The 13,601-nt window shown below is 44.0% G+C and overlaps 1 long non-coding RNA gene across 1 annotated transcript; it reads right to left on the reverse strand.

Moving 5' to 3' along the window:
* Nucleotides 1-3,828: 3,828 nt before the first annotated feature.
* On the reverse strand, nucleotides 3,829-13,195 carry LOC120036692. Its single transcript, XR_005474597.1, has 7 exons — nucleotides 13,060-13,195; nucleotides 12,612-12,703; nucleotides 11,693-11,823; nucleotides 10,969-11,131; nucleotides 10,448-10,640; nucleotides 10,240-10,276; nucleotides 3,829-3,867 (listed from the first exon to the last, which is right to left on the reverse strand). It is a non-coding gene; the product is annotated as an uncharacterized LOC120036692 (long non-coding RNA).
* Nucleotides 13,196-13,601: the final 406 nt, after the last annotated feature.

A 13,601-nucleotide genomic window follows, 5' to 3' on the forward strand; every position in this document is an offset into this window, starting at 1 on the left:
ATCAGGTCCTCCCTCTCCATGTAATCTGATTCATTATGATCTAGGATCAGGTCCCCCTCTCCATGTAATCTGATTCATTATGATCTAGGATCAGGTCCTCCTCTCCATGTAATCTGATTCATTATGATCTAGGATCAGGTCCCCCTCTCCATGTAATCTGATTCATTATGATCTTGGATCAGGTCCCCCCTCTCCATGTAATCTGATTCATTATGATCTAGGATCAGGTCCCCCCTCTCCATGTAATCTGATTCATTATGATCTAGGATCAGGTCCTCCTCTCCATGTAATCTCATTCATTATGATCTACGATCAGGTCCCCATTCTCCATGTAATCTAATTCATTATGATCTAGGATTAGGTCCCCCTCTCCATGTAATCTGATTCATTATGATCTAGGATCAGGTCCCCCCTCTCCATGTAATCTGATTCATTATGATCTAGGATCAGGTCCCCCCTCTCCATGTAATCTGATTCATTATGATCTAGGATCAGGTCCCCCTCTCCATGTAATCTGATTCATTATGATCTAGGATCAGGTCCCCTCTCCATGTAATCTGATTCATTATGATTGTTTTGTCTCATGTCTCTTTATATTCATGTAGCCTGGGGGCCATGTAATCTGATTCATTATGATTGTTTTGTCTCATGTCTCTTTATATTCATGTAGCCTGGGGGCCATGTAATCTGATTCATTATGATTGTTTTGTATCATGTCTCTTTATATTCATGTAGCCTGGGGGCCATGTAATCTGATTCATTATGATTGTTTTGTCTCATGTCTCTTTATATTTTACATTTACATTTACATTTAAGTCATTTAGCAGACGCTCTTATCCAGAGCGACTTACAAATTGGTGCATTCACCTTATGACATCCAGTGGAACAGCCACTTTACAATAGTGCATCTAAATCTTTTAAGGGGGGGGGGTGAGAAGGATTACTTTATCCTATCCTAGGTATTCCTTAAAGAGGTGGGGTTTCAGGTGTCTCCGGAAGGTGGTGATTGACTCCGCTGTCCTGGCGTCGTGAGGGAGTTTGTTCCACCATTGGGGGGCCAGAGCAGCGAACAGTTTTGACTGGGCTGAGCGGGAACTGTACTTCCTCAGTGGTAGGGAGGCGAGCAGGCCAGAGGTGGATGAACGCAGTGCCCTTGTTTGGGTGTAGGGCCTGATCAGAGCCTGGAGGTACTGAGGTGCCGTTCCCCTCACAGCTCCGTAGGCAAGCACCATGGTCTTGTAGCGGATGCGAGCTTCAACTGGAAGCCAGTGGAGAGAGCGGAGGAGCGGGGTGACGTGAGAGAACTTGGGAAGGTTGAACACCAGACGGGCTGCGGCGTTCTGGATGAGTTGTAGGGGTTTAATGGCACAGGCAGGGAGCCCAGCCAACAGCGAGTTGCAGTAATCCAGACGGGAGATGACAAGTGCCTGGATTAGGACCTGCGCCGCTTCCTGTGTGAGGCAGGGTCGTACTCTGCGGATGTTGTAGAGCATGAACCTACAGGAACGGGCCACCGCCTTGATGTTAGTTGAGAACGACAGGGTGTTGTCCAGGATCACGCCAAGGTTCTTAGCGCTCTGGGAGGAGGACACAATGGAGTTGTCAACCGTGATGGCGAGATCATGGAACGGGCAGTCCTTCCCCGGGAGGAAGAGCAGCTCCGTCTTGCCGAGGTTCAGCTTGAGGTGGTGATCCGTCATCCACACTGATATGTCTGCCAGACATGCAGAGATGCGAGTCGCCACCTGGTCATCAGAAGGGGGAAAGGAGAAGATTAATTGTGTGTCGTCTGCATAGCAATGATAGGAGAGACCATGTGAGGTTATGACAGAGCCAAGTGACTTGGTGTATAGCGAGAACAGGAGAGGGCCCAGAACAGAGCCCTGGGGGACACCAGTGGTGAGAACGCGTGGTGAGGAGACAGATTCTCGCCACGCCACCTGGTAGGAGCGACCTGTCAGGTAGGACGCAATCCAAGCGTGGGCCGCGCCGGAGATGCCCAACTCGGAGAGGGTGGAGAGGAGGATCTGATGATTCACAGTATCGAAGGCAGCCGATAGGTCTAGAAGGATGAGAGCAGAGGAGAGAGAGTTAGCTTTAGCAGTGCGGAGCGCCTCCGTGATACAGAGAAGAGCAGTCTCAGTTGAATGACTAGTCTTGAAACCTGACTGATTTGGATCAAGAAGGTCATTCTGAGAGAGATAGCAGGAGAGCTGGCCAAGGACGGCACGTTCAAGAGTTTTGGAGAGAAAAGAAAGAAGGGATACTGGTCTGTAGTTGTTGACATCAGAGGGATCGAGTGTAGGTTTCTTCAGAAGGGGTGCCACTCTCGCTCTCTTGAAGACGGAAGGGACGTAGCCAGCGGTCAGGGATGAGTTGATGAGCGAGGTGAGGTAAGGGAGAAGGTCTCCGGAAATGGTCTGGAGAAGAGAGGAGGGGATAGGGTCGAGCGGGCAGGTTGTTGGGCGGCCGGCCGTCACAAGACGCGAGATTTCATCTGGAGAGAGAGGGGAGAAAGAGGTCAGAGCACAGGGTAGGGCAGTGTGAGCAGAACCAGCGGTGTCGTTTGACTTAGCAAACGAGGATCGGATGTCGTCGACCTTCTTTTCAAAATGGTTGACGAAGTCATCTGCAGAGAGGGAGGGGGGGGGGGGGGATTCAGGAGGGAGGAGAAGGTGGCAAAGAGCTTCCTAGGGTTAGAGGCAGATGCTTGGAATTTAGAGTGGTAGAAAGTGGCTTTAGCAGCAGAGACGAGGAAAATGTAGAGGAAAATGTAGAGAAGAGGAAAATGTAGAGAGGAGGGAGTGAAATGATGCCAGGTCCGCAGGGAGGTGAGTTTTCCTCCATTTCCGCTCGGCTGCCCGGAGCCCTGTTCTGTGAGCTCGCAATGAGTCGTCAAGCCACGGAGCAGGAGGGGAGGACCGAGCCGGCCTGGAGGATAGGGGACTTAGAGAGTCAAAGGATGCAGAAAGGGAGCAGAGGAGGGTTGAGGAGGCAGAATCAGGAGATAGGTTGGAGAAGGTAAGAGCAGAGGGAAGAGATGATAGGATGGAAGAGGAGAGAGTAGCGGGGGAGAGAGAGCGAAGGTTGGGACGGCGCGATACCATCCGAGTAGGGGCAGTGTGGGAAGTGTTGGATGAGAGCGAGAGGGAAAAGGATACAAGGTAGTGGTCGGAGACTAGGAGGGGAGTTGCAATGAGATTAGTGGAAGAACAGCATCTAGTAAAGATGAGGTCAAGCGTATTGCCTGCCTTGTGAGTAGGGGGGGAAAGTGAGAGGGTGAGGTCAAAAGAGGAGAGGAGTGGAAAGAAGGAGGCAGAGAGGAATGAGTCAAAGGTAGACGTGGGGAGGTTAAAGTCACCCAGAACTGTGAGAGGTGAGCCGTCCTCAGGAAAGGAGCTTATCAAGGCATCAAGCTCATTGATGAACTCTCCAAGGGAACCTGGAGGGCGATAAATGATAAGGATGTTAAGCTTGAAAGGGCTGGTAACTGTGACAGCATGGAATTCAAAGGAGGCGATAGACAGATGGGTAAGGGGAGAAAGAGAGAATGACCACTTGGGAGAGATGAGGATCCCAGTGCCACCACCCCGCTGACCAGAAGCTCTCGGGGTGTGCGAGAACACGTGGGCAGACGAGGAGAGAGCAGTAGGAGTAGCAGTGTTATCTGTGGTAATCCATGTTTCCGTCAGTGCCAAGAAGTCGAGGGACTGGAGGGAAGCATAGGCTGAGATGAACTCTGCCTTGTTGGCCGCAGATCGGCAGTTCCAGAGGCTGCCGGAGACCTGGAACTCCACGTGGGTCGTGTGCGCTGGGACCACCAGGTTAGGGTGGCCGCGGCCACGCGGTGTGAAGCGTTTGTATGGTCTGTGCAGAGAGGAGAGAACAGGGATAGACAGACACATAGTTGACAGGCTACAGAAGAGGCTACGCTAATGCAAAGGAGATTGGAATGACACTACACGTCTCGAATGTTCAGAAAGTTAAGCTTTCGTTGCAAAATTATTATTTTTTTAATAAAATAAAAATTCTTATTGACTAAAATGATACAGTGCTGCTGGCTGTTGGAGTAGGCTAGCTAGCAGTGGTTGCGTTGTTGACTTAGTTTTGAAAGTGTAGCTGGAATGACAAGTGGACTACACGTCTCGAATGTTCAGAAAGTTAAGCTTACGTTGCAAAAATCTTATTGACTAAAATGATTAAAATGATACAGTACTGCTGACTGGTGAAGTAGGCTAGCTAGCAGTGGCTGCGTTGTTGACTTTGTTTGAAAGTGTAGCTGGCTAGGTAACCTCGATAACTGGCTAGGTAACCTTGATAATTACTCTAAACTACACAATTATCTTAGATACAAAGACAGCAAAGACAACTATGTAGCTAGCTAACACTACACTAATCAAGTCGTTCCGTTGTAATGTAATAGTTTCTACAGTGCTGCTATTCGGTAGAAGTTGGCTAGCTGGCTAGCTAGCAGTGTTGACTAGGTAGGAGAACGGTGGCGCGGCGGACGAAAATAGTTCCGTTGTAATGTAATAGTTTCTACAGTGCTGCTATTCGGTAGAATAGCAACTTCGGTAGAAGTTGGCTAGCTGGCTAGCTAGCAGTGTTGACTACGTTAGAAGTGCGAAAATAGCTGGCTAGCTAACCTCGATAATTACTCTAAACTACACAATTATCTTTGATACAAAGACGGCTATGTAGCTAGCTAAGATCAGACAAATCAAACCGTTGTACTGTAATGAAATGAAATGAAATGTAATACTACCTGTGGAGCGAAGCGAAATACGACTACTCGCTCCAACTACTTTTCCAAGGTAGAGCTAATCCCTTTCCCAGATAATAATTCATTAGTCTCATCACTTAATGTCTCCTATCAAAGCCTACTTTATAATGTCTGTACTATATTTCTGAATACTACAGATGACTTAATGTCTTATTCTAGTACAGTACCTCCAATTTCGCTGTGTTTTTCCCTTTACAGATATTTATTTTAACCTTAAAGTATAATTTCAGTTTATTTTTAACTTTCTTTCCGTTTATATACTATTCGTGCCTTGTTTAATACCTCCTTAATTATTATTTATTTTAACACCTATTGTATTCCTACAATGGTCGTTTAACACGTTATCACGTCAATGTTTTATCCTCATTTATAACTTATTTTGCCCAATCTTTATCGATTTTGTTCCTCTTCCCAGTGAGAGTTAAACGCTTCTTCTTCTTCTTCTCTCCTTCTCAAATTACACTCAGTTAACTGTCAGAGAGGCTTCCTCTTCCTACCAGTTGGTCACAGACACACACACACTATTTTCCTATTTTTTCTAATCTGCTCATTTCAACACAGAGAATTCTCATCCATTCGTTTATTTTTCCATTCATTCATACACACCCTGTACTTCTACCTAAAATCACCTATAGTTTTTCCTACTAACTTAATCCATTTCCATTTCCTCAATTTAAGCCGGAATTCTACTATGGGATTTCACACGATATGACGAGACTACTGTCTAACCGGGTCAGCCTGTCTTCATATTCTATTCATCCGTTCAGTCCCCCTTCTGGGAGCGGTAGCCATGAATTATGCCACCCAAGCGGACCCCTTTCTAAAATGTTCCTTTTTAAAGGGCGGTATCGTGGACTTTCTAACTACTTATTTATGCAGTCCTCTATCCTTTTTAGAGCTGTATTCATAAGTAACCTGTCCAAGCTTTCCTTCTACTAATTTTATTGAAGAGGTATTACAGGATTTTCTACCTACTTTATCTGTTTTGACCGTATGGGCTGTCCCACATTATAGCCAGGCATCTCAGCCAGAGGGCGCAAACAACCGCACCAGTCAGGCCACACATTTGAACGGTCCGATTAGAACGAGTGCATGCCCCCTCCGCCCGACACATGCACCTATATATTTACATTTCACAACCCCCAAAATCACACATGCATGCAAATTCATTAAATTCAAAAGTTCTTTAGCATTTACTGTTTTTTCTTTTTAGTAAATTTGAGAGAGAGACCTACGTGACGTCCCCCCCGCTGAGACAGGATCTCTGAAGCAATCTGCACAAACATTTCAACTATGTAAGAACACGCTTACCTTTTTACAGTTGGGCGGCCGCCTTTGTTTGTCAGATTGTCCAAAGAACCCGTCGTCAGCCAAGAACGTCCAAGTCCCTGTCACTCCTGGTCTAAGCTCGCCAAATATGTTGTGGAAAATCGGTTTCAAAATATAACACTAACAAGAACTTGTGGATTCAATAAAGACTTTTAATACAACGTATCAGAAGCCAGGAATGGTCCACGGATCACACCCCGTTTCCCAGAGCCCTGGTTGTTATATTTATACACACCCCGTTTCCCAGAGCCCTGGTTGTTATATTTATACACACCCCGTTTCCCAGAGCCCTGGCTCTTATATTTATACACACCCCGTTTCCCAGAGCCCTGGTTCTTATATTTATACACACCCCGTTTCCCAGAGCCCTGGTTCTTGTATTTATACACACCCCGTTTCCCAGAGCCCTGGTTGTTATATTTATACACACCCCGTTTCCCAGAGCCCTGGCTCTTATATTTATACACACCCCGTTTCCGAGAGCCCTGGCTCTTATATTTATACACACCCCGTTTCCCAGAGCCCTGGTTCTTATATTTATACACACCCCGTTTCCCAGAGCCCTGGTTCTTGTATTTATACACACTCCGTTTCCCAGAGCCCTGGTTGTTATATTTATACACACCCCGTTTCCCAGAGCCCTGGCTCTTATATTTATACACACCCCGTTTCCGAGAGCCCTGGCTCTTATATTTATACACACCCCGTTTCCCAGAGCCCTGGTTCTTATATTTATACACACCCCGTTTCCCAGAGCCCTGGTTCTTGTATTTATACACACCCCGTTTCCCAGAGCCCTGGTTGTTATATTTATACACACCCCGTTTCCCAGAGCCCTGGCTCTTATATTTATACACACCCCGTTTCCCAGAGCCCTGGTTGTTATATTTATACACACCCCGTTTCCCAGAGCCCTGGCTCTTATATTTATACACACCCCGTTTCCCAGAGCCCTGGTTCTTATATTTATACACACCCCGTTTCCCAGAGCCCTGGTTCTTGTATTTAGACACACCCCGTTTCCCAGAGCCCTGGTTGTTATATTTATACACACCCCGTTTCCCAGAGCCCTGGTTGTTATATTTATACACACCCCGTTTCCCAGAGCCCTGGTTCTTGTATTTATACACACATAGCATTATGTCCATCCCACATGCAAATGAAGTTTCTTCCCTTAAGTCATTCGCCACCATTATCTTTTAGTTCAGGCTTCCTGCTTGTTCACGCCCAATAACGCCCATATCTGCTTTCAGTTAGATTATAATGGTGGCAGGACCCTCTCTTATCCTAAAAATAATATATGTCTATCTATCCTATAGGCCTAATCTTTGGCCTCTGTTTTTAGCTCAGCAGTTAGCCTCTTAGTGTACTCTCTGGTATGTTTGCCCTTATTGGGATCAGCAGACTCTGTGTCTCCCCTATCCTTAGTGTGTCCAGTTGTCCTAGGCGCCTATGTGTCGCCCTGTCTTCCTGTGGTCTGTTTTCAGTGTTCAGCTGTTCTATACGTCCATGTGTCACCTTTCTTCCTATGGTCTGATGTACAACTTTATATTCTGTCTTCTTATTAATATTTACTCCCACATAACATACCAGTTACTGCCAATCGGAGCTGCTAACAGGGGTACAAGGGTCTGTCTGCCCGCCTATTGGCTCTTTCGCCGCAGATAGACCACACTGCCTGAACATGCTTTGGCTAAACTCAGCTGACTTAAAAAACAATGGACTCAGCTTTGACTATCATAAACTTTATCCGATCAACATTTATCCTTCAACATGGCTCGTTTCGTAGTCTGCTGAGCATCATGATCTACTTTTACATAATGATGTTAGGTAGCTAAGTAAGGGTAGGCCTAATGCTCTCAAGAGAGTATGAGAGTTTAGGGAGGAGATAATTGCATTTCTCTGCAATTGCCGCCACAACAAACCCAACACATACTAGTGTAAATGCTTGATGAGGAGTTTGTAGCTGAGGTTGGTTTATTGAGTGGCATCAATCACTTGGACTTAATTTGGGACTACAGAGGAGGGATGAAACAGTTATTGACATGATTGACAGCTTTTCTTTTTTCCTCTGATATGAGCCCCCAAAACCTTTTCCCTACAGTGGGTAACTATAGAAGGCTGGGCTGGACAATGGAAAAGGTCAAGGAAGAAAAATGGCAAGCAAACGTTGGCTAAGCTGGGGAGGCAGGTAGCCTAGTGGTTAGAGCATTGGACTAGTAACCAAAAGGTTGCAAGATTGAATCCCCGAGCTGACAAGGTAAAAATCTGTCGTTCTGCCCCTGAACAAGGCAATTAACCCACTGTTCCTAGGCCGTCATTGAAAATAAGAATTTGTTCTTAACTGACTTGACGAGTTAAATAAAAGTTTAAAAAGTTGTTTTAAATACAAATAAGCTGGAGCACTAGCGCCAGCCCATAGCAAATGAATGGAATCAAACACTCGCAAAGCCTGTTTTGACTGGAGTGAAGCTTGGAGATCAATTTCACCTAAATGGCACCAAAAAAATGTATCCCTTTTTATTTTACCACTACAATCTGTTCTTAGGAGGAAACTGAAAAATAACAACCCGTGTAGAAAGTAAACAGCTGCACCTCGATGGTGCCAGGTGTGCTGATGTCTGACGAGGAAGGAAGAAAAAAAATAGCTATTTCTGGCTAGCGGTCAATGATATACACATTGTAACTTTGCAACAAGATTTGATGATTTTAGTCTCCCCACAAAGGTGATGCAGTTTGCTAGGGACCCTTTCTATACTGATGCAGTTTGCTAGGGACCCTTTCTATACTGATGCAGTTTGTTAGGGACCCTTTCTATACTGATGCAGTTTGTTAGGGACCCTTTCTATACTGATGCAGTTTGTTAGGGACCCTTTCTATACTGATGCAGTTTGTTAGGGACCCTTTCTATACTGATGCAGTTTGCTAGGGACCCTTTCTATACTGATGCAGTTTGCTAGGGACCCTTTCTATACTGATGCGGGGCGAGACGTGTCTGCAAAAGCTGACTTATTTTATTTAGTATATATTTTCTTAACTCTATTTCTTGAACTGCATTGTTGGTTAAGGGCTTGTAAGTCAGCACCTGTTTTATTCGGCGCATGTGACAAATAAAACTTGATGTTGATTCGCACGGGACTAGTACTTTCAGGTGACCAAAAAACATTAGGTTATTCTGGTTGGAATTAAAAATGACTGACATGGCAGATTTAGACAGGACAAAAATTACATATATGGTGTTTTGTGCTCGGGCACATAATTACATTACCCGACCTCTCCCCGTAAATCAACTTGTCGTCCTTAGCAGACACAAAAATACAAACATTAGGAGTTATTGTATTGTGCTAGTCAATTATTACAGAGAACAATCACTTTATGGAGCCCCTGTCCTGCTATCAGCCTGTGATGTGTGTGTTGTAAAGTGCCTTTCTGATGGGCACAACGGCAGTAGGTAGTATACGGGGATATTGAAGCCCGGTGGGTTACCGGCTTCAATATCCCTGTGTACTACCTACTGCTGTTTTGCCTTTGAGCAAGGGACTTCACCCCTAAGTGCTCTGCTCTGCCACAGCCCCTGTTCTGCTCCCAGCCTGTGACCAACAGGCAAAATAGTCACAGACATCTCTGCACTAAGAGACTGTGTTTGTAGAAACTGACACACCCCTCGATGCTGACACATAATCAAACATTTTTAAAACACTGAAAAATCCCCTCAAATCAACTCAGGTTTTGGCCAAAAATGTGATCTAATGCATTGTATACATCTGGGGACCTACTGTATAAGAAAGCACACAGGAAATGCCATCGGTGTAACGTTTAGTTTTGAACATCCTATTCTGGTCAGATGCAGGACTGAACTTTTCAGGAGAAGAGCAATACCCTCATTAGTTGGGCTACTAAATGAGCCCACAAGAGCCTAACTACTGAGTTCCTATTGCTAAGGTTTTTATTTCATATATTTCAATGTATTGTATATTTAGTTAACTTTTGATGTATGTAACAAGTGCACTGCATTCCAGTGCAATTGATGTTAGTCTATAAATGTGTATTTGTGAAAGTGAAATAGTAAATGTGATAATAGAAAAAAATAAACTCATATTGATCTATGACTTTAGTAAAGTTCTTACCAGGTTTTGGGCTGGACGACAATTCAGTTTTGATGACCTGAAATAAGTGAACCAAGACAACAATTAGACATCGATTACATCTTGGTAGTAAAGAGACACTGTCTGCATTACAACATATTGCATGACAGGGTAGCGAATTGCTCATCCTCCCGGCTCTTCCAAGATGGGTGGTAATTTCATCTAGCATCTTAATAAAAAAGTTCCTCACCTGTGTTCTCCATGGCCAGTCTGAATCACCGTAACTATAAGTCAACTCCTCGCCAGCTGCAATATCTCGAGTCGCGAAGAGGCACAAGTGTGGCTCATCATTTGCTTGTATGGCTTTCATTTTGAGATTGAGTCTTTAGTGATCATCATTAACGAGTCTCCCAAGGGAGGAGTCTTCTTCAGATGCATCAATGCTGCATAGAAACATAACATGTCACAGTTTAATGAAGATATTGCAGCACAGGGTTTCTATTCCAGAAAAGGGGCAGAAAAGTCCCTGACTGTTGTTTAAAAAAGGAGTGCAGATGCTCTGATAGCGAACCAGTTGGTTTGAAGACTAATATTGTTCCTTACTGTTTAGATCAGGGACAAGGTCAAATTAGTATCTGGGCCTGAGATAGGCCTACAGTGCATATTGTGCCACCAACCATTTAAATGTCTGTCTCCATTTGAATGTTGTTGCTTTTTTTAGATCTCAAAAGGCATTAATATGTTTATTTTGTTCTCATCAATCCTACTTACCACCATGTTCTTCCTTTCCATTGAATATCGAAAAGAAACACCTTTGCAGAATCATTGTACTGATCAGCTCGGACCTCGCCCTCCTGTTGTGTAAGCAGTTCACCTCGGTACTCCACAACAAAGTCTCCTTTGGATATGAATTCAGTGGCAAAAACTCCCCGTCCTTAGCAGACACAAAATACAAACATTAGGAGATATTGCATTGTGCTAGTTAATTATTACAGAGAATAATCACTGTCTGGAGGTCCACTCCGGTCACATGATCACCCCATTCAACTTGCCAAGCATCTCCAAAAACAACTGTTCTCATAAAATGACCTCACACTGTCTAAAAGTTATCTCACACATATCACTGCCAATCAAAATGAGGTTCAGGTGTGCAGCAGGGGGTTTAGGGAGGGGGATGCGCTGCTCTGTCTTTCAAGAGGCTAGATTCAGTTGTCACTTTGTCTTCTAAACCAATGATTCATTTTCAAGGTGGGCCTTTTCAGGTGGAAGGAGATTTCAGATGGAGCATCGTGTGACTGTAGTGGACCTTTAAGAATCCTATGACCATAATACAAAGACATGGCAAGCTATTCCTTTAAACCTTTGTTCCTGGGTGACTGTGCCCATATATCCCAATTCACTGTTTCCCACTAACCTCTAAAATGTACATCTGATTCATCTAATTCATAGCTGTCATATTTAGGACTGTCAGAAATATATTCAATCTTCACCTTACCTTTAAAGATATTGATAAAACGCTGGTAAAGTACTGGTTTATCAATGTTTGATCTGATGTGATGCTCTGCATCCTCCATGGGCCGGAGCCGCCTGGAAGATCTCTCCGTCAGGCCAACTCAAATCCTTAATCTGTGGAATAAAGCAGACATTATAAACTGGGTAGTTTGGGTCCTGGATGTTGATTGGCTGAAACTGTGGTATATTTAAGAAATAAGGCACCTCGGGGGTTTGTGGTATATGGCCAATATACCAAGGCTAAGGGCTGTAACCAGGCAGGCACTCCGCGTTGCCTCTTACGTAAGAACAGTCCTCAACCTTTCCTTGTGCTTTACTGCTTAACTATACCAAGGCTGTCAGACAATCAACATTCATGGCTTAACCTACAATTTATAAGAGACATAATGTATGTTTGTTAGATGACTACAAAACAAGCACGTTAGAAGCAGTAAAAAATTCCATATGTGACTTTCCCTCTTCCACTCTGCTATGAGATGCAAGGTGGGGTGCACAACACCTGGTTTCCAGCCAGCCAACTTTAGCTCGCTAAACTAACACCATCTAATGTTATCAAACTGCTACCGTCTCAAGTTCATCTATGGGGATCACGTGTCCCATTTAGCTGTCTATGCATGTTACTTATAACCACACTGGTAGAATTGACTGAAATAGCCATAAAATATCAGTCTCTTTATCAACAGTTATGTTAACTAATCAAGCTACCCGCCCAAATGTCAACAAAATTGTCTCACTAGTGCATTAGCTAGATAGTGAGCGAACATTAGCACTAGCAACAAACAAGCTAACTAGGCTAACATAGTTCATAAACCAATACAACGATTTATGGTGGTGGAATTGTACTACAGCATGAAAATAACTTTCCATATCATTTCAATTGTTGAAAATATGATATTGCTCACCTTTCTTTTAGGAACAGCGGGGAGCTGCAGATGGGCCGCCCCGTGTTAACGGACGAGCTTCTCCAGATGAAAGTGATTTTCCCTCTCTGGCTCTGCGCGGTAAAGTGGAGTGGGGGAGGGGCAATCACAACGTGGGGACAGAGATAGTCATATAGGGGACGTGTCACCACAGTGGTGTGTGTGCATCTGTCAAGGAGCTGGAATCCTATACAATCGACATGACTGATGTTGATATTTCAGTTGTGTACTAAATATTCTATAGACCTAAGAAATAGGCTAATACATTGCAAAATGAATGCATTTCCCTAGGCCTATAGGTCATAGGAAACTTCAAGACACCAAAATGTACATTTTAAGGATTCAGAAATTGTATTGATTGATCCAGAAACACATAGGAATAAGGTCAATAGGCCTTGGCTATTTTCTGACATAGGAAGGGCTGGCTTACCTGGGCTATTGCCCCTGGGCCCCGGAGAAATAAAAAAATATACAGTATGTAGTATATATTTATGTTTTACTGCAACCGCCAACCACAGGGGGATTCAGGAGCCCACTCTCAATGAGTGTAGAGGCCTGCTGCTGCGGACACTTTGTTATTTGTCAGATGGGGAGGAGAGGAGGTAGGGGGGACACTTGTTTAATTAATTGATTAATAAAAATATATAAACTGCATAATAAATAAATGTGACTAGTAAAATGTGTGATTCAGGAGCTGGGACCAAGCCTGTAGGGGGCCCAAGGGGCAAAACAAATACAAAATAAATACTTTTTACAATTATATATATATTTTTTATCCAACCACAGGAGCCCGCTCTCAATGTTTAAAATACAACAGAGCATAATTTAGCCAAAGAGGATCAATAGTTTCTACAAAAATAACTATCAAAAAGACACACAGTACATGTACTGTATCTGCCAAAATAAAAGCAACACCAACATAAAGTGTATTAAACGCATAGTTAAAATGAAATTAAATCAAATTGTATTTGT

This window comes from Salvelinus namaycush, unplaced genomic scaffold, assembly GCF_016432855.1.
Source record: "Salvelinus namaycush isolate Seneca unplaced genomic scaffold, SaNama_1.0 Scaffold1439, whole genome shotgun sequence".
In the NCBI taxonomy this organism is placed as follows: Eukaryota; Metazoa; Chordata; class Actinopteri; order Salmoniformes; family Salmonidae; genus Salvelinus; species Salvelinus namaycush.